This window comes from Pseudonaja textilis, chromosome 2 (assembly GCF_049901715.1).
Source record: "Pseudonaja textilis isolate UNSWEBS1 chromosome 2, rPseTex1.2, whole genome shotgun sequence".
NCBI lineage: Eukaryota > Metazoa > Chordata > Lepidosauria > Squamata > Elapidae > Pseudonaja > Pseudonaja textilis.
The window spans coordinates 106582856-106603987 of NC_141991.1; the positions used below are offsets into that span (position 1 = coordinate 106582856).

Here is a 21132-nt window from a genome sequence, read left to right on the forward strand (position 1 = left end):
TGAGGTTAATGCTTGGGATCTGATCGACCGGATGATCCCTTCTAACCATATGGAGGTGCTCTGGCCTGGGTTGGAGAAAGTTGGAGCAGTATTTATCATTTGTGTGGAATCTCCAGTTGGAGTGGGAGGAAGTATGAAGAGAAGGGTTAAGCAAAGCAGGAAGTGGTGCAGATATTATTTCTCCCCAAGAAACCCTGAAGCCTTATCTGGCAGTTCTGAAGAAAATGCAGTCAGATTTTTGCAAATAGGCATGCAACAAATAAAGAAGTAACTTTGATCAGCTCACGGTGTCATTCTGGCTCCTTGTGCCTGACATATTTCTTATATATAAGGAAACTGTGACTCGGAGCAGCAAAGTAGATGTTTTGCATGTAACATCCTGGTTGCATTTAAGCCTTAAGTGCCTGAGCCTTTTGACTTCTTTCCCGCCCAGCCTGCATTTTTATCACACTATTTTTCCCAGCCACCACTCCATTTTTTCATACATAATTTTTATTGAAAGTTTTAAGAATAATAATTAAAAGAACTTATATACACTAGAGAGAACAGAAGAGGGGAAGAAAAACAACAGAAAAGACCCTAAAATTGCAATAATAGAAGAAAGTAGGGGGAAAAAAGTATAAAGAAGTAGCTTCCAGTATTCTTCACAGCTGTTATAAGTACAATTATATTCTAAGCCCTCTCTAAAATTATATTGTGACTGTTTTCTTTCTATAATCTATCCTGTCTAATCATCAAAACCATAAACCTCAAGTTGATTTTTCCCCATTTCAGAAAGTCTACAACAGAGGTCTCATTCTCGCGGCCCGCGGGCCAATTGCGGCCCGCAGGACGATATCCTATGGCCCCCACTGTGATATGAAAGTATAACATTTGAGGATATTTTTTTAACAACGTTTTTTGTGGAATCCCTTATGCGGCCCAGCCTCACCCAGACTCCACCTCCAGCAGCCCCCAGGTGAATTGAGTTTGAGACCCCTGGTCTACAAGATGTATCCAGTCACCAATAAATGTACTTAGCCACCATTCCTGGTATCTTTATGTAAAATATAGTTTGCTGTTTCTGCCAAATCTGCAAGCTATGTATCTTTATATTAAGCATGGAAGGAAGACACTGTCATGTGCAGGAAGAGGACAAGGCAAAGGAATTGGATCTGTTTCAAGTTCATATGAGAACCCTTCCAAATTCATATGTATAGTACCCAATATGCTTTCAGATGAATGTTGAACACCTATGGTGCCAAGAACATGCCATCAAATGGTTGAGTGACTGAAAACTCCAGTCACACCCGTAAACCCTCTGTTTCATCTGGTAGCTTGTACTCCTTGTCGATCCAAGAATAATTCAAGTGTTTTGACTTTTGCTGAGCTCATGGGGCTATTTATTTCTTTATTTCTTTAGGGATTTACATCTTGGGAAAAAATTAAAACCACAACACATGTAATTTTCTCAATTTAGGCCATGGAAAATGTTTCCTCCAGGGTATCTCTTCCCATTACTTTGCAACAGCATGTTTCTGTAGGAGATCTGTAGGAGATGCTGCCTTGTGGCTTCTTTCTTTCTGTCTTACAACTTAAAGGCGTAGTGACTTCATTTCTTCTTTCCTGAAGTCTACTGAAAAACAATGGCCATGTGGTTACGAATAGTTTATAAAATACATTCTTGAGATTTTTTTTTTCCTGGCTAGATCTTCTGCCTGGAATAAAGCATAATACTTGTTGAGACCTGTATCAGGTTTTGATATAGTAGGTGTGATACTTCCTGCATGCCCCAGCATGAGCTCAACCTCCACCTTCTGTTTTTGGAGACCAGAATACACACCAGTGGTAGCTAACCTTTTTGGGATCCTGTGCCAAAAATTGTGCATGCGCTTGCATATGCATGCTCGCATGCCAGCACCCAGCGGGCAATGTTCCCCCACACCCCTTGCGCATGCACACATAATCCCCCCCCAGCTGCCCCCTTACCTGCACTGCACCTCACAGCTGATTTTCAGTCGATTTGGGGCCTTTTTTGGCCTCCCAGAGGCTTGAAAAAAACCTCTGCAGGCTTTGCAGGATGAATAATAGGCCTGTTTCATCACTTCCACTATTACAGGAAGTGACAAAATGGATCTATTATTTGGCCTGCAAAGCCTGCAGACCCTTTTTTCAAGCCTCTGGGAAGCTGAAAAAGTCCTCAAACCGGCCAAAAATCAACTGCGAGGCATGCGCATGTGCAGTGAGGTAAGTTTGCCTGCGGCTTGCGTGCCAGCACAAATGGCTCTGTGTGCCACCTGTGGCACATGTGCCATAGGTTCGCCATCATGGATATATACTGTAGTTCTCATCCCATCCCAAGCTGCAGCAAAAGTAACCTCCATTCTGTGTTCCTTCACTGCCTCAGAACCAGGGTTTTCCACTTTCCAACAAAGGTGAGATAACTAACTGGTTTGTCTAGTTGTGCCTCGCTGGAATGTCCGTACCTCTCTTCACTGTGATTGGCTAGTGTGCAGTGCTGCAAAAATTCCCCTCTGGGCCCTGCCTTTTACTGCCATTTTTCTTGGGCTGCTGAATTCCATCCCATTCAAAGGCCACTTTCCAAGAGTGATAAGCTGAAAAGCAAGATCATATAACCTAGTACTCAGACTTTAATTGATCTGGTGATTTATATGACCAGTTTCTTATTCTTGCTGGTAGTTAAGCATTGTCAAAGTAGTTATTTGCCTTGGTTTATTATTTATAATATATCTGGAAATAATGCTATTTACAGAGTTGAAGCGTTCAAAAGGCACATATATGCAGGCAGAGCAATCAGCTTTAAAATAAAAGTCCCTGCATTGCTTTTGGTAAAAAATGGCTGCCTAATTTCTGATGAATCTGTTTGAGCTGTGCTTCAAAAGGGTGGTGGGTACCACACTTGCCTTATATAGGAACAGTTCCTTTCTGAAACTGCCCAAAACAATTGTTTTAAAATAATATTAGTTTTCTTTCCCTGGGCTACCCCCTTTCCCACAGGGCTTTTTTTCATTTGGAGCATGCATTTCAATTCACTGCAGAGATGGTATTCAGCAGGTTCTGAACAGTTCTGGAGAACTGGTAGCAGAAATTTTGAGCAGTTCAGAGAACCGGCAAATACCACCTCTGACTGGCCTGCCCCCATCTCTTCTCTGCCTCCCGAGTCCCAGTTGATCGGCTGGGTCTTCTTTTGTTGCCCTGCAAAGCAGTGGTGGGATTCGAATTTTTTTACTACCGGTTCTGTGGGTGTGGCTTGGTGGGCGTGGCTTGGGTTGGTGGGCATGGCAGAGGAAGGATACTGTAAAATCCCCATTCCCTCCCCACCCCACTAACCTGCTTTTCAGCTCTGTTCTTCTGTGCAGGGCAACAAAAGAAGAACCAGCCAATCAGCTGGGACTTGGGAGGTAGATAATAGATGGGGGCGGAGCCAGTCAGAGGTGGTATTTGCCAGTTCTCTGAACTACTCAAAATTTCTGCTACCGGTTCTGCAGAACTGGTCAGAACTTGCTGAATACCATCTCTGCTGTACAGGAGAACGGAGCTGGAAAGCAGGTTAGTGGGGTAGGGAGGAATAGAGGTTTTACAGTATCCTTCCCCTGCCACGCCCGCCAAGCCACACCCACAGAACAGGTAGTAAAAAAATTGAATCCCCCCACTGATTCACTGGTAGACTGTTGAAATGCTGGGTCTTTCTTTGCCTTTTTTAATAACTGGGCTTACGTAAATGACGTGGTAGTCCTTACTGACCTGAGGTATTTCAAAACTGGAGTGAAACTGTTCTACCTGAAAGGACGTCAAGAATGAGTGAACCATCCACTGGTGAGATTTTTGTTTGTTTCATGGATGGCTCAAGGAAAGAGAAATAGTACAGGTAGTTCTCGACTTACAACAGTTTGTTTAATGACCATTCGAAGTTACAACAGCACTGAACAAAGTGACTTATGACCGTTTTTCACACTTACAACCATTACAGCATCCTCCTGGCCACATGATCAAAGTTCAGATGCTTGGCAAGTGGTTCATATTTAGAATGGTTGCCGTGTCTTGGAGTCGTGCAATCACTTTTTTTCGACCTTCTGACAAGCAAAGTCAATGGGAAGGTCAGATTCCCTTAACAACCGTGTTACCAACTGAACTTACCATGATATAGTCAATAGTGGATTGTGAATTTTCCTCCAGGTGATACTATAATACAGGGAAGCATATTTCTCTTCCATTTCTATACTTCGTGCAGGGCCAGAGTCAATTTCCTGCTTCTCTGTAGAGAAATGCAAAACACAATACAGCTTACTGTACATTCACTGCAACAGGATATTTAAGATAGGTCCTTTTTAACTTTCAGGGTGTTTGAAACTAGACTACTGGCAGCTTAATGCCGGTAAATCATTCTAGTTCTGTATAAATAATTGCTTAATTCTGTAAGAATTTTCTCAGAAATAGGTCCTATTAAACCAAATAGCTTGCTTTGAGGTTGGAAAATTGCAGCAAGCTTTGTGTTTAATTCTATTAATGGGTCTAAATAGGAATGATCACAGTACTATAGTCTGATTTAAAGTCTGGATGTAACCCAGTCAGGAGTTTCTGCTATGAAAACTTTACTGAAATGAATGCACTTATATAAATGTACTGTGTTACCTTTTAGAAGAATCTGGTACAGTCTCCTTGGGTTCTTCTGTTGTTTCTCTGAAGATTGGGAGGGAAAAGAGAGTCTATTTATTTTGGGTAGCAATAAGAACAGCAGCAGCCTTTCCTCGTGTTTGGCATTTGTTTATTTTATTTATTCATTTAAAACATTTGTATAGCTACCCATCTTTCAAACAACTCTGGGCAGCTCCCAATAAGATGACATCAGATGCTACCATCGCTCTACACTGCTGGCAGTGCATACAATACTATCTACCATATCTTGTGCTAAAATATTTGTGTTTATTATCAGGATTCTAGCTCATTGGCTGGTATAATATCTGTATATCATTGCATACAAAATGGGAATGCAAATCAGCTTTTGCTAGGTAAGATTGAATACTTTGCATCTGAGAACCTTGGTTAGTTTCAGAATTTTGTAGGTCAGGGAAAGACTTAGTGCCTTCTAGATTTTGGGACAAGCAGTTTTCACAATCCTTTACCAGTAATGATGCTGATACAGGACTGATAGAAACTGAAATTCAACATTTTTGGAAGCAATATTTGCCTTCCTGTGTCAAAGAGCCATCATAATATTATCAATATATGAAAGAACACTCCTTCATTTCTCTCTGGTACAGATTAAAGAGACAGCAAGTATCACCATTTATTATTTCGGTTTATGTGCTCCCATCCAGAAGGACTCTGAGCAGCTTACATTGCATTCTTTCAGTAAGAAGATTAAAAGACAAAAACAATATAACAAAAGAGCAAACTAACAATAGCTAATCTTGTTAAGTCCCACTAATATTGAGAACAAAACGTTTGCTCGACCAATACTCAAATACAGCTCATCAGTCTGGAACCCACATTACATATCTAATATTAGCACAGTTGAGAAAGTCCAGAAATATTTCACAAGAAGAGTTCTCCACTCCTCTACTCCTTGTAGAATAACTTATGCCACCAGACTTGAAATTCTAGACCTAGAAAACCTTGAATTACGCCGTCTTCAGTCTGATCTAAGTATGGTATATAAAATCATACATTGCAATGTCCTACCTGCAAATGAATACATCAGCTTCAACCATAACAACACAAGAGCCCACAATAGATACAAACTCAAGGTTAATCGCACCAAACTTGATTGCAGGAAATACGACTTCAGCAACAGAGTGGTCAATGTCTGGAATGCTCTACCTGACTCTGTGGTTTCTTCCCAAACCCCCAAAACTTTAACCTTAGACTGTCTACTATTGACCTCACCCCTTTCCTAAGAGGTCTGTAGGGGCCTGTATAAGCACACCAATGTGCCTACCGTCCCTGTCCTATTGTTTCTTTTATTTTTCTTATATGTACCCATTTCATGTATTCATAACTATGTATATACTTATACCTATTATCTTGTAAGCGATTGACAAATCAAAATAAATAAATAAATTAAATTAAAAAACACTGATGGAAGGACTTACTCTTAGGGAGTCTGTGAATGGCCCTGAGCTCCCAATTTCAGGAACAACACAGAAGGAACTGACTGAATCTTTTATATCACATTTAATTATACAGGTAGTCCTCAACGTACAACCACAATTGAGCCTAAAATTTCTGTTGCTAAGCGAGACACTTTTTAAGTTAGTAATTAGTACCATAGTTACGTGAATCTGGCTTCCCCATTGACTTTGCTTGTCAGAAGGTCACAAAAGGGGATCAATTCAACTGTCATAAATGTGAGTTAGTTGCCAAGCATCTGAATTTTGATCATGTGACCATGGGGATGCTGCAATGGTCATAAGACTTGGTGCCATTCTAACTTTGAGCAGTCACTAAATTTACTGTTGTAAGTCAAGGACTACCTGTATTGTTGTTCTCAAGAACGGCGCTATGGAAAGATGCATTTTCTTTATCCACTGCAATTCAGAGGAAGAAGTGGGAATGCTGAATATATTGAGCAAATGAAAATTGTTCTATCTAGAGAGTGAGTACAGAATATTGTTTTATGTAAATCACTGCAAAATAATTAGTGCCATTTCAATGAAGCCGATCTGAGAGAGAAGAAGTGGTACAGATTTCTCAATGAATTCACTCTTTCAAAAATCAGTCTTCTTTTGAAAACAATCCAGATCACCTCACCAGGAAGAAATCAACATCAGTGGACACTAAAAAAGAGAAAGAGAGAGAGAAAAAGAGAGAGAGAGAGAGAAAGGTGGGGTGGGGGGAGTATGCCACAAAACATCTATTTGTAAAGGAAGGAAGAAGAGCTGCTTTGTGTGTACACAATGGATTTGGGGTCTAAGGACTGGCAAGAAATTCAGTGATGGCCAGTTAAAGCAGAGTGTGAATGCTGAAAAGCTTGTATTTTTGTCTTCCGTTGCTGGTTGGCTTGGGCAGAGCAGTGCCCTCTGTAAGCTCAGGTGTAACAAGCACATGGGTGGCACTTTGCAATGTGTCTTTTGGATTTGGAGAAGGCAGGGATACAATGGGGAAATTGTGCATTGGGCTTGCTGTGCTGCCCCACTCACTCACACACAGACACATAACTGTGGTTTAGCGGCTTTATTAATCTTTCCCAGCAATTCCCTTCACCAAAAAACCCAGAACTAGCTTAATTAAGTCTAGCCACAAACAGACCAATGTTAGTCCACAAAGCAATGGCCAAAGAACGCACAAAGCACTTGAAAGTTTCTCAAACAAAATATATCCAGCAGGCAAATTTAAATCCACAACACAAGAAAGTGCACAAGTCAAGAAAAGTCCAGACTTTCCAAGGCACGATTCAAGTCAAGGCCCGGTGTCAATCCAAAGTGAGGTAGGAATCGTCACATCGGAAAACACACAGCTAGGAAACAAACACATTGTTCCCAGCAATGTCACCTTCAATCCGCTGTGCCAAATAGGCAGCTTCCGGTGCAGCTCATCAAGAAAGGTGAGGCTTCCTCCTCTCAAGTAATCTGGCTGATTGTCTCTGCTTCTGCCTTTTCTCTGCCCTATCTGTTCTTGCATCAGTACAGAAGGCACATCCTCCTCCTCCTCACTAACCCTGTGCAACCACATGCATTCCCTAGCTGGAACCTCAGCCAAATCCCTTCCAGGGAGCTGCTCAGAGCCATCAATTAAGTCAGCTCCCTGACATGCCAAGAACTGGTTCATCCTCCCCAGAGCTGACATCTAGAAAGATGGAATCATCCAGGAGAGTCCTCACAGTGGGCATACAGGTAGTCCTTGACTTCCAACCACAATTGAGCCCAAAATTTCTGTTGCCTTAGTGCCAAGGTTGTTCAGTGAATCTAGCTTCCTCATTGTCTTTGCTTGTCAGAGGTTGCAGAATGTGATTACCTGATCCAGGGACACTGCAATCATCATAAATATGTGTCAGTGAATTTTGATCACGTGACCATGTGGATGCTGCAATGGTTGTGTGAAAAATGGTCATAAGTGCTGTTATTTCAGTGCCATTGTAACTTTGAATAGTCACTAAACTAATAGTCACTGAAATAGTTTAAATAGTCACTGAACTGTTGTAACTATCTATTGCAATCTGGTTGTGGTAAGGCTCACGAAGTGATCAAATAGTATGCTGGATAAGTTTTTTTTTCTTTTGACCTATTAGAATGGAATTATATAGGAATCAGGATCAGAGGCACAGTGGGAAAGTGCTTAAAAAGTTGTGCTGTGGCCCCAATCCATTTTCTCATGCTCAGGCTGTCATTTGGTTTGTCTTTTAGCCTCTTCAGTCTTGATGTTATCTCAATCCAAAATATCATCCCACTTAAAGAAAGATTGATTGAGTTATGAAAAGAACTTTGAGCAAATGTTTGACAGCTATCTGCAAACATCCGTATTCCAAGTAATTAATTGTCAATGAGCAACTTAATAGAAAATGTGCTGAGAGTCAAGTCAAGGTAGAGCAGGAACTAGCAGCAATAGGCTATAAATGCAGCTATGTTTTAGAGGACTGGATACAGTTGCATTGGGGATTTTCATACTGAAGACGATAGGTAATGAATCCTGCTGTTTGCATGGTATATCACAATCTGTGGGGGCTGCAGGGAAGAGACAGAGTGTGCTGAGAACAAAATTTGATATAAAATCTAATTGTACAAACTCCTACTAAATTCATGCAAATTTTTCTCATAACTTATTTTTTTCTACAAATCAATTCAATTGCAATATACCAGCAGTACAGAATCACCAATTACCCACTCTGAATCCATGACAAATGCATATTATGAAAATTCCGTAGCCACTGCAATCACTGTAATTCTTTAGGTAGAGGTCACACCTCACAGAGACAAATTTGACAACATTTGTTGAAAAGATTATTTTGATGTCTAATTATATTGTTCTCTAGAGAGCCAGTTTGGTTAAGGTATTACGGCTAGAAAGCAGGAGGCCATGAGTTCTAGTCCCAGCCTAGGATCAACCCAGCTGGGTGGTCTTGGGTCAGTCACTTTCTCTCAGCCCTAGAAAGGACACAATGACAAACCACTTCTGAAAAACCTTTCCAAGGAAACTGCAGAGATATGTCCAGGCAGTCTTTGAGAATTGGATACAACTGAATGGAAGAAAAAAAAATAGTTCTCTAACTAGAATAAATTCCTGCTGATATTTTGATTGGCAGTGCTTTGTTTTTTGTGACTAAAAATGTTATCTTGCCTTTTAGCCTCTCTAATCTTGATGCTATCTCAATCCAAAATATCATCCCACTGAAGGAAAAAATATTGATTTCCTAAAAGCCATGGGGAATATTTAAGATAAGCTACAATTCACATCTGTTAACCTGCTTTTTTTCACTCAGGTTTGAATAGTTTAAGGTAGGAATTATAATTTAACATGTGATATAGCAAGTAAAAGACAACAAGTAGGTTTTTTTTTCTTGTCAAACTCTGTTGTAAAAAAAAAAGTTCCATTTTGAAAACAATAATGCTGGCTAAATCTATCAAGTTCTGCTTTTCTCTTCCTTTTCTATTTACATTCTTGTGATATTTGATGAAATATCTGCTTCAAGTAATGCCTTAATGTTTACTGTCTCTATAGTATATACAGTTCTGCTTAATCTTCAGTCTTTTATTGAACTATATAAAAGTATTTTTTGCCACTTAATTCATTTAAAACCTGTCTTCAATTCTTGGTAAAGTATTCATTTTTAGCACTGCAGTTCTTCCTACAAATAACTATATTAGATTTCTCCTTCTTAAAATAGCCACCATCATGTTTTTCCAAAACTGCAAATAATTATTTTGAAAAAAGTAATTATTGTTTTTGTAAAGTAAATATTTGTTTGTTTGTTTTATTAGTTCGCACTTCTGGACTGCCCGCTCCCTCAGATTTCCTATACCTGCCTTTTGCAATTATATTAAAACCTGTGATTTGCTGAAGATATTCTATTTTTTCTTCAGTAAATTCCAAATGATTTGAATCTTATTAATCTAATATCCTGACACTAAATTATACTCCTATATACGTTCCGCTATATACGTTCCGCTATTAATTCTAGGCAATTCTTTGGATGAGTAACTGTAAGTGCAATATTATTTGCCTGTGGTTTTAGTTTGTGTTCTTCATTTGCCAATGTAATTATTAAAATGTTATTTTCTTGGTATGCCTTCTTGGAAATGGTTCCAATAACAGTAGAAATAAAGAAGAAGAGGAACAGACATATTTTCCTCGTTTTGTTACACCGTATTTTCTGACAAAACTCCAGGATCTTCCAGGATCTTGGTATCTTATTCTTTATGCTTTACATTCAAACCACAGTTCATCTTATCTGGAATCACTGAAAGGCCATTCTAAATTATGCTGTCAAATGCTTTCTTGTGTTAAGAGAAATTATAGCTACTTGCTTTTTTATTTATAATATCTATTTACTTATATTATTAATATATTCAAATATTTAGCTTATCCAACATGAGTATCTTCGGAGCAAATCCAGTTTGATCTAATGAATGATTTCAGTGAAAAGACCTTTTAAGGCTTATTCAATGGAGGTTGCTTGCTGCAGCATTATTAACCACAACACCCCAAATACATATACTGTTATGTCTTTGGAACTGGTTGGAGTCCCCAACCAGGTCCCAGCTAACCTGCTAGTTAGAAGGCAGATGCGGCAACCCTTTATTCCCTGTAATAAAGCCTGTTCGTTGTTCACTCTGGCTCTTGCCTCTTCCTTCCATCACTCTACAACATATACCAAAGAGATTTTTCTAATAAACTGGAACATTGCCAATGGAATTTCTTCATATCATTTTGGTATGGTTTTATAACTCTACCTCTTATGTCTAAGTAATTTATCTGTTTAAGGCACATTTTGGTAGCCCTTGGAAAAGGGTTTTAGTAACCTTGGGACATTTAGTATTTCTCTAATTGAAGGATAATCTCTGAACTGTGGAGAGGAAATCTACTGTTCAGATCTCTCCTCCTTGCCAGCCTTTATGTAGTAGGACTCTTTCTCATATGAATTAAAAGTCCCTTGAGAGAATATTATTAGACATGGCAAGATGGAGTGGACTGATGATTTAAGGAATCCCCAATAAAATTAAAGATTTTCAACAAATACTTGAAACATTTAGCCCAATCCTAAATCTTGATTTAAAGAGCAGTTAATATTCTTTCTCCCTGCACTTCTGTCTTATTAGTTGGTAACCAGAAAGTTTTGGACTTGCCATAATATTCCACCAGAATAGTAAGAGAGCTCTGTTTATTTATGAAATTTATTTGCCATCCATTTTGCATCCAATGACTCTGGGCAGCTAACAAAATGAAAGCAATGAAAAACATTAAAATCTTCCATTGTAAAAACACGCCAGACAAAAAAATTAACAGATAAAATGTTTATTCGCTAATATCCAGAAATGGTCTAATGTAACATTGTGCTTGATTAAGAGACCCACAGGACTTAAAAACAATATTGACTGGGCTGAAGAAAGGTATTGCCTGACCAAATATGTCAAGATTTTTCTAAGAAAGATCTTGACATCTTTGGTCAGATACCTTCTGACATCTTTGGACAATACCTTTCTTCAGCACTGTTTACATTATACTGTGTTGAATGAAAATATTTCAAAAGTTATTTGGAAACCACCCCCACCTCCCAAAAAATGATACAGTACAGAATTGTTTGTACAGACTACACCTCAGACAAATGTAAGTAGTTTTCACAGGCATTTTATCCCAACACCATGATATTGATGTCACCCTTGATTCTTATGCCATGCTGTCCTATCCATTTATTGAAGCTGTTTTCCCTCAGTACATTCTCTCTCTTTTTCCCCCTCCTGTCTGCTTTCAGAGATATGGCATTTAATTTCCCCATAGGTTTTTGGCTGGGACTGCATCTGGCTGGGACTGCACCTCTTTTAAGAGCCACAAAGGCTGCTGGTATTGAGGCAGAAGAAATGGGTGGTTAGAGCAAGAAGAAGACGAATTGCTTAGTTCTTCTGGGGAAGTTTTAAGATTGGGCAGAAAATGCTTGGATTCATTTATTAAAATTTTATTTTCAGTAAAGGAAAGTTAAGTTTGCATATGCCCAAGCATGACACTTTAAAAAAAGAAAGAAATATGCTATGGCTTAGTCATACAGAGAAAATGAATGAGGATTTAGATTTAAAGGACAAAGATAGTGTTAAAGCATGTGTGGATTTGTGGAAGCAAAGTTATAAATTATGGAGTGAGTGGGGTTGGTGTAAATGAATTGCATGCATCTATTTATTTTTCTTATCTTATAACTTTAGTTCATTCGGATGACACTTATTCCTTTTCTATGCATAATGTTGCTTATCCTCAATAGGAAAGGTGTGATGTGTGTATATGGGCATATGTATATTACATTTAAAACAGAAAAAAGAAATATGGGCCTAAATTATTGTAATAAGTTGCATTGAAATAGTTTTATTCTTTTAAAATGTTTCTTTGCTAATTCAACTTTAGCTACTTATTTGTTAGAACTGGAAAATTTGCTCCCAATCAAACAAGGTTCCAAGCAATTTTCTATCCCTACATACAATAATTAAAATGATAGAAATACCCAAAAATTCTAAAATATTAAACTACCCCTTACCAATAACTGGCATCACACTCTTCACTATTTCCATTCCCAAATCCTACAGAAGAACCAGGTCAACAGAAATCTTCAGAAATGTAAAGAGGCGCTACTCTTATTCCTATTATTCCAGAGGAAGCTGGGTGTGTGTGTGTGTGTGTGTGTGTGACAGAAAACCTTATCCTGGAGTCCCTGATGACAACATTTCTTCAGAGATAAAACCTGAAAGATGCTTTCCCTCATAGATCTCACAGGATGGGCAGATTCCACCCGGAGCAGGTGATGTTAGAGCTATCCAGAACCAAAATAATAGAGAGCTTTAATGGTAACAACCAGGATCTCCAATTTATATCAGCCAAATCCTGATAGACCTGGATAAGTATAGTCAAACTGATAGCTATCTGGGCTGCTGCATTTAGAATCAACTGTAAGGAGAGCTCCACATTGAGTGAACTGCAACAGTCCAGTACAGATTGGATGCGATAAGGGTATGACCCACCATCAGCAAAGCTCCCATTCCAGAAATGGCTGCAAGTGACATTAGATGAATTAGTGCAAAGTTTCTCCTGGCCATGACCTCCTACTGCTTTTCCAGCATAGGTTGCTGAATCTAAGGACATCCCTTGATTGTTAACTTGCTTCACTAGATGGGCTTCCTTTGAAGTAATCCTCTTCCCTATCCCCTACCATTGCCTTGCTGGGATTAAGTATCAACCTGTTTCTTCACATCTAGACCCTAACAGTTTCTAAGCATCAGAATATAACAGTAACTGCAGCTGCTGATTGACCCAAGGTAACAGCTGTACAACTGAATATCATCCACATATTAATGATACCTCTCTTTCTGACCACCTGTGTCTATCCAGTGCTCTACATTAAACAGTAAGGGAAAAAGAGTCAAACTTGCTCGCATCCCTATGACCATGACTGACCATTTAGGAAGGAGAAGAACCCATTCAGTGTGTCCTTCACTCCCATCTCCATAGTGAGTTGAATGAGAATGGATTTTCAGACCATTCTAAAATGGTCCTGGCTGTTTGCCCATAAATATAAAATAACTGTTTTCTTTATGTTGAATAAAATATACAGATGTGAGGATTGGGGCTTTTTTAGTGCTTCCCAGTAGGAACAAAAGAGCATACTCAAATGTTCAATTTCGGATATATTGTTCTATGGAAAGAATACAGATGGGAATACATTGGAGAGTTTCCCGTGTAAGGTGGCCATGTTTGGATGTGAATGAAGCAACCAAATGATACATTACAAGCGTCACTGGGAAATGAAAATGAATGAAATAAATAGTGAGAATTTCTTGTCAGAAGTTAGAGATAGATTTAGGACATGTTTATCAACCTAAGAAAGGAAACTGACAGATTAGCAGTCAATACATGAGTTACCACTGGAGACAGCTAATATCTGGTTTCAAATAAATAATAATTATTATATTTTAAAAATAGGCATTTTATCCCCACAGAGAAGGAAGAAAAGCAGGTATTGAATCATTATGTATGACAATAGGTAACACTATTTGGTGGGTCAATCCATCAGCTTCCTTTATTTCAAGCATTATTATTAATGATAACAGTTGTTTTCTTTTCTGTTATGTTCTTAGCTGTTCATTTAGAAAGAAAATCTGTTCAGAGCAGAGCGAACGGAGAGCGAATCCTGAAATTTAAAAGTTGGCAATTTTACTAGCAAATTGTGTAATGGTGGGTGTTAGATCGGGTACGGAAGAGACGCGAGACCAGTGTACTTCAAGCTCTTTATTTTTTGTATAGATCTGTGCAAAATCTTGGAGCCGCGGCAGCCCTTCATATAGGGATTGCTCGCGGCTCGCCGGCCAATGACAGGTCTTTGAATCTCCCGTGATCAGCGCAGCCAATCATGGTTGATTCTTAGCGGACCAATCACGGCCTTTCAGTGGACCAATCAGAATGCCATTTGTGTGGACCAATCAGAAGTCAGTATTTGGAGTATGTTAATACAGAACAGTGGGCATTTCCAAATTTGGTGCAGGATATATCTGAAATTGCACTGTAATTCATCAAAAATAGAAACATTCCCTCAGGTCTTTTCCTTCAAGAAGTTATACTCTTGATGATTAAGGACAAATTTCCACCATATACAAGCCTTTCATAACAATCCCTTTTTGCAGCTGGAAATTACCTGCACTAAATATATAAAATTCAGTCAATGTGTACAATCTGTAAATCATTTGTGAATAACGCATAGATATAGAAAACTCTAGACATCTTAGTGCATATGACTGACTGCATGACACACATATTTACACATATTTAAGACATATTCTTGACCTGTTCTGTCAAAATATATCAATGTCTAGATTGAAATCCAAAATAATTTTTAAAAAATTCCATCAATGAAAGTGCCCTATTCATCTGATTGATAACGAGAAGAAATTTTCAGTATCTTTTTACAAAAGATTTCTATAGGTAAGAAAATGATATTCTCCACACAGAAGGTTCTTTTTCATTCTAGATTACAGGAAATGACCTAATTGAATGTTTGACAAAAGCTTTCTAACATTAAGAACAGTTTAAGAACGGAACCAATTCGCCAGAGAAATGGCAGACTTTCCTTCGCTTGATATACTCAAAGAGATGTTAGATAGTCGTCCATTGAGGTGCTTTAATTCGGATTTCTGCCCAGAGAGAGGGATTGTTCAACTCCATAATTACAAGATCAAAGAGAGAGAAAAGCTGTTAAAACAGCGAAAGGAAATGAGATGGATAACATAGGAAAGTTGGATTCAGCCACATAATTTCTGTTGATTGCCTATTGTTTTACTGCATTGCTTAATCAGAAGTGTTAATCAACATGATGTTTTCTGGATAGCACACATCTCTTCCCTCTTCCCCCTTGTATATTTGAAAAAGAGAGTGAAAGAGAAGGATAGGAAGAGGGGACTAAATAATTTAATGTTTTGACAAATATTTCCCAAATAGCAAAATGAAAATTAGTATGAGAAAGGAAGGAGGAACTCCCAGCTAAGCACAATGCATCGCTTGTACTGATCACATATTGTATTTTCTACAGGGTTGCTGCAGAAGATCACTAAGGCTCAGACTATTTAGTATTTTAAAGGTGAAGAGTAGATTTGGATTGTATCCTAGTAGCAACCTCTTGTTAATACAACACATATTTACTAATATGTCTCATTTAAATATAAGGAAAAACTTCTTGATGCAAAGAGCTTTAAAACAATGGATCAGACTGCCATCTCTGTAGGATTTTAAGAAGTTGGACAATCATTGCTCATAGATGATTAAGATAACCATTGTTTATTAAATTAATTCAACTGGGTAGCTGTGCATCAAACACTAAATCATATATTAACTACCCAAGTTGGATCTAAACATTACGCTAGAAAAATATGGGATTGCTTAGTGTTTTGTGACTAAAAAAAAATCCCTTGACTTAAGCTTGATTCCTTGAGATTTATACAGACAGATCAAATAAAGTTTACACATCTTGGCAAACAAATTGTATATGCAACTGGCTTACCTGGGGTATTTTTATAACTCCTAGGAGTAGGTAATCTGGCATTTCCTCATAGTTTCCTAATCAGATGTATCCAATGGAAGAGAACAAACTACTACTAAAACTAAAATCTTATGGTATCTCTGGATACCTGCATAACTGGATAGAAGCATTCTTGTCAAACAGACAACAAATGGTCAAAATTAGGAGCGTCCTATCAAATTCTGTACCTGTCAGCAGTGGTGTTCACCAAGGCAGTGTTCTAGGACCAGCTCTCTTCATACTCTACGTAAATGACCTCTGTGATCATATTAAGAGCAACTGTGTTCTCTTCGCTGATTATGTAAATCTATTCAACACCACAGAAAATACAGCTACTCTTCAAAAAGACCTCAACTATGCATCAGAATGGTCGAACAAATGGCAACTTCAAATCTCAACAAACAAATCGCTTACATATTGACAGAAAAAAATCAGAATATAAAATACAAACTGAATAGTCAAGACTTTGTTAATGATCCAAACTCTGTCAAGGACCTTGGAGTACTCATCTCTAATGATCTAAGTGCTAGAACCCACTGTAACTACATAGCCAAAAAAGGCATTAAGAGTTTTTAACCTAATCCTATGTAGCTTTTTCTCTGGTAATATCACACTATTAGCTAGAGCATACAAAACATTTGTTAGACCAATACTTGAATACAGCTCATCTGTTTGGAACCCACATTATGTATCTGATAGTAACACAGTTGAGAAAGTCCAGAAATATTTCACAAGAAGAGTTCTCCACTCCTCTACTCATTGCAGAATACCTTATGCCACCAGACTCGAAACTCTAGACCTAGAAAACTCAGAAATATGCCACCTCCAGTCTGACCTAAGTATAGTATATAAAACCATACATTGCAATGCCCTACCTGTCAATGAATACTTCAGCTTTAACCATAACAATACAAGAGCAAACAATAGATACAAACTCAAGGTTAACCGCACCAAACTTGATTGCAGGAAATACGACTTCAGCAACAGAGTAGTCAATGTCTGGAATACTCTACCTGACTCTGTGGTTTCTTCCCCAAACCCCGAAAACTTTAACCTTAGACTGTCTACTATTGACCTCACCCCTTTCCTAAGAGGTCTGTAGGGGGGCGTGCATAAGCGCACCAACTTGCCTACTGTCCCTGTCCTATTGTTTCTTTTATATATCTTTTATTTTTCTTATATGTATCCATGTATTCATAACTATGTTTCTACTTATACCTATTATCTTGTAAGTGATTGACAAATCAAATAAATAAATAAATAAAATATATGTAAATCAGGATTGAATTGGGGAATCCTTGGTGCCCCCAAGTGTGGCTGTTTGCTTGCAGACATTTCATTATCTGACTAGGTAACATTATTAGTGCTAGCCAGTATCAGTTCTGGCACTGATAATGTTACTTAATTAGGTAACAGACTGTCCACAAGCAAATAACCAAGTTTAGAGGAGCAATAAGGACCTCATATAATCGTATATGATCAGGCTTGCTTATTTATTTATGAGATTTATTTATTGCTATCCAGTAATATAGGATTTTATATTCAGTTCCATCAAACACATGCATCAAAGCACCGGAAGGAAGCAGACCAGATTTCCCATATATGCAACACACATTAATTCTTTACTGTGAGTATGAACTAACCACAATAAAGATTTGGTTTGATGTAAATAATTTGTTCAAATGACTACCTGATTTTCCGGGTCTGGGACTCAAGCAATGTCCAGTTCATGGGACTTCCAAATTCTTAAGGGAATACACAATTCTTCTCTCATTTCCTTTTTAAAAAGTGATCCATTAAAATGTAAACATTGTATGCTTACAACTGGTTAATCTACAAACATTTGTCAGTGCACCTCAGTTTGCTTTGAAAAGGACTTGCTATCACCTTATCTATATAACTAAGGATAACTATATCCAATTTTGGACTCTATTTGGCTGAAATAATGTGAATCTTACGTGAAAGTGTCAACCATTTTTCAGTCGAAAAATAGCTTTGTGCATTTGTAACCCAAATATATCCCAGAGGGAAGGCTTCTATTTGCAGACATCAGTTCTCCTTGTAGAGATGCCTTGCGGCCAGAACTATGTTCTGGATTGTTAAGATGCATTGAAATAACAAGATATTTGGTAGATGAGGAAGAAGAGAAGGAAAATAAAATATTTACTATTGTTACAGTGAGTAAGTACTACCATTCAATAGGATCTCGGGGGGGGGGGGGCGGGGGGAGGCCTAATCATTTAGACAATTATCTGCAGGGTGTCTTTTAACATTCTCTAATTTAATTTAGAGAACTCAGCTAGGTTTGGTTCTTTTAAACAATCACTGTCAGCTCCATTAATGAGCCAAACCAAAAATTCAGCTCCAAGAAAGCTAAAACTAATTTTATTTAGACTGATTCTAATAACAGAATCTTTTAAGCTTGATTGTGCTGCAAGCTCTCCATTTTCTTAATAGGACAGTGAATCAGCAAGGTGCATGAGTTGCTTCCAAATATTACCTGGACATTCTGTGTTTAAAATGTGCTTGAGATCTTTTACCCAGGCAATAGATCCTGCATATTTCTGTCAAAGACATACATCTTCCTTCTTCTCTATAGTCATTTGGCATAAATAATAGGCATGCACCACACACATCTAAGTTGTTTCAAAGAGATACTTAAACCGTAACCGGAATATGACCCTGCAAAATCCACATGCTTCACAGCCTACTTGGAAAGCAGGATTGGTTTTCATTTGCATACAGCCTACTGCAAATGTCCATTATCTGTATTAATTTGGCACTAAAGGAGCTTGCAGTAAAAAAAAACAACTTCTTTCCAAAAATCTAATTCTCTCGTATCATAACCTCACCATTGTATGCTATCTTCTCCTACTTTTTTTAAAAAAGGTTTTAGTAATTATAGATCATGTAGACACATTCAAATATTTGCATATTAAAAAACTGGTTGATTGGGAAGTTATTTTCAGTTTCTACCATTAATGCCATATAAAGTAATAGAAAATTGAATGTAAAAGCCTGCTATTTGAAACCATATATCAGAGTAATATAAAATAAATAAAGCTCAAAAAGGAAGGATTAATTTATCTTAAAGTCACTACTGTTCCTATATTTCCTTATCTCATTTTCCTTTTTTCCCAATTGCTAACTGGTATTATCTTTTCTCCCCAACTATTAGGGATTGAAGATTTGTGTTTCAACAGGACTAAAAGACTGTATTATACAGTACCATTACAACTAAACGAATGCAGTGAAAATAAGGGAAATAAATAAACCACATTTCGTACAGCAGAGCGTCACCACTGCCAACAACCAAGGCATTTTAGAAGGTAACTGCTGAATGTGGAAGCCCATTTTAGGATGTGTTCCTATGGTATGACAAGGAACTCTAAATCTCAGTATCTTTACTGGGATCTAAAAGGTTCTGCTTGATGTTTTGGCACAGAAGGAAAACCCTGCACAGCATTTCATCTCATACTAGCTATAATTCAATATATGCCACAAAATTCCATATACAGACTCTGCCATTCAGTCCCACCTTCCCTGCTCAGTCTAACTTCAGAGCACTACTAAGCAAAGGAAGGCAAAACATGTCTTGATTAAGCATCAAACACACATTAATGCATCTTATTGTTCCATAATCATCTTAAACTAATTCCTCTTGGGATGGTGAATGTTCCTAATAAAAACCTGAATTTTGTGGGCTGGGGGAGGAAGTATTCATGGTGACTGATAATTCAGCCCTAGATCAATAGGCTAAATGTTACTTCAAAGACTAGTCAGGGAATGTAAGAGTATTATTATACAAATTTAAAAAGAAAACTCCGCCTCGGAAGCCTTGTTGCGTCCTACATTGAGCAGTGCCACCCCAAATATACCAGGGCTCTGTTTCATATAGCTTCCTAGACAGCCATACTGAAATTTTCTTGTGGAGAATCATTTCTATGTAATCCCTATTACCTGCTCACTGAAATAAAATTGTTTGGGTAGAATATGCACTGGCAACAGAGGATAAAAACCCACAGCATCATCTATCTCAGAAAGTAGATTAAAACCTGAGCAGAAACAGCCATTTTGATATCTCAAGATCCACTTTCCAAAAGTCAACAACAAAACAACAATAATACATGCATACATATGAACTACAGCTCTTTATGACGAAGAAGCAGACAACCACCCATCCCTAGGCTCACTGCCAGAAAAGCTGCTCAAACTGCTTCTCTAAAGTAAGAGGAAGATGAGAGACCTACGGTTCAACTTTGTTGAAGAAGCATCGACGTAGCAGCAGTATTAGAGTTGTGATGGCCAAGAAGGTGGTGCACATGGTTCTTCCTCCATTACCAAACCAGGGGCATTGGGCTACCCAGAAAGCAACAGGCAGAGTGGCATTGCTGCCCTTGAACAGACTCCCTGCTAGCGTGGGAAGGAGGCTAGGCAGAAGAAGGTGGGGGCTGTTTTGTTTCTGGTCACCTGTGGGCTCTCCTGACTCTTTCAGAGAAGATTAGAGGAGGATAAGATGGAATTAATGAGGAGGAAAATGAGGGCACGGGCCTCTAGTTTTTCAGAGAGTACGGCTCAAGATGGACCAAATCATGCCATGGCTCTGAGTCACAAGCTGAGAAAGGTAAAGGCTTTTTCTTCTGGGGAAAATCTCCCCTCTTCTCGTTTGCACAGGATTCGGGTTCTATTCTAAGACCCCGCTGAAACAAACAGTGTTTTTTCAGAACATCAGATGTTACGCACACATCATAATCTGAAGTCTTGGAAGGTCTTAATCTTTCCTACGCTTATTCCTGGCATAAGGAATTGTGTAAAATAATGCGGTGAGAGAAAAAAATACTGCAGAATCATCTGGAAATCATATGAGAATCACCTGGAAATCATTTCTCCCTCAATATTTTCCTCTGGAATACTATTTTGCTCAACAAATGACA

General features: G+C 38.3%; 2 long non-coding RNA genes across 2 annotated transcripts; both read right to left on the bottom strand.

Annotated features, from left to right (window-relative positions):
* Positions 1-1359: 1359 nt before the first annotated feature.
* LOC113436972 (uncharacterized) lies at positions 1360-20772 on the bottom strand. Its single transcript, XR_003374151.2, has 4 exons — positions 20449-20772; positions 4633-4680; positions 4138-4255; positions 1360-1615 (listed from the first exon to the last, which is right to left on the bottom strand). It is a non-coding gene; the product is annotated as an uncharacterized LOC113436972 (long non-coding RNA).
* LOC148126997 (uncharacterized) lies at positions 6418-8913 on the bottom strand. The gene is made up of 2 exons (XR_015741446.1): positions 8129-8913; positions 6418-8096 (listed from the first exon to the last, which is right to left on the bottom strand). It is a non-coding gene; the product is annotated as an uncharacterized LOC148126997 (long non-coding RNA).
* Positions 20773-21132: the final 360 nt, after the last annotated feature.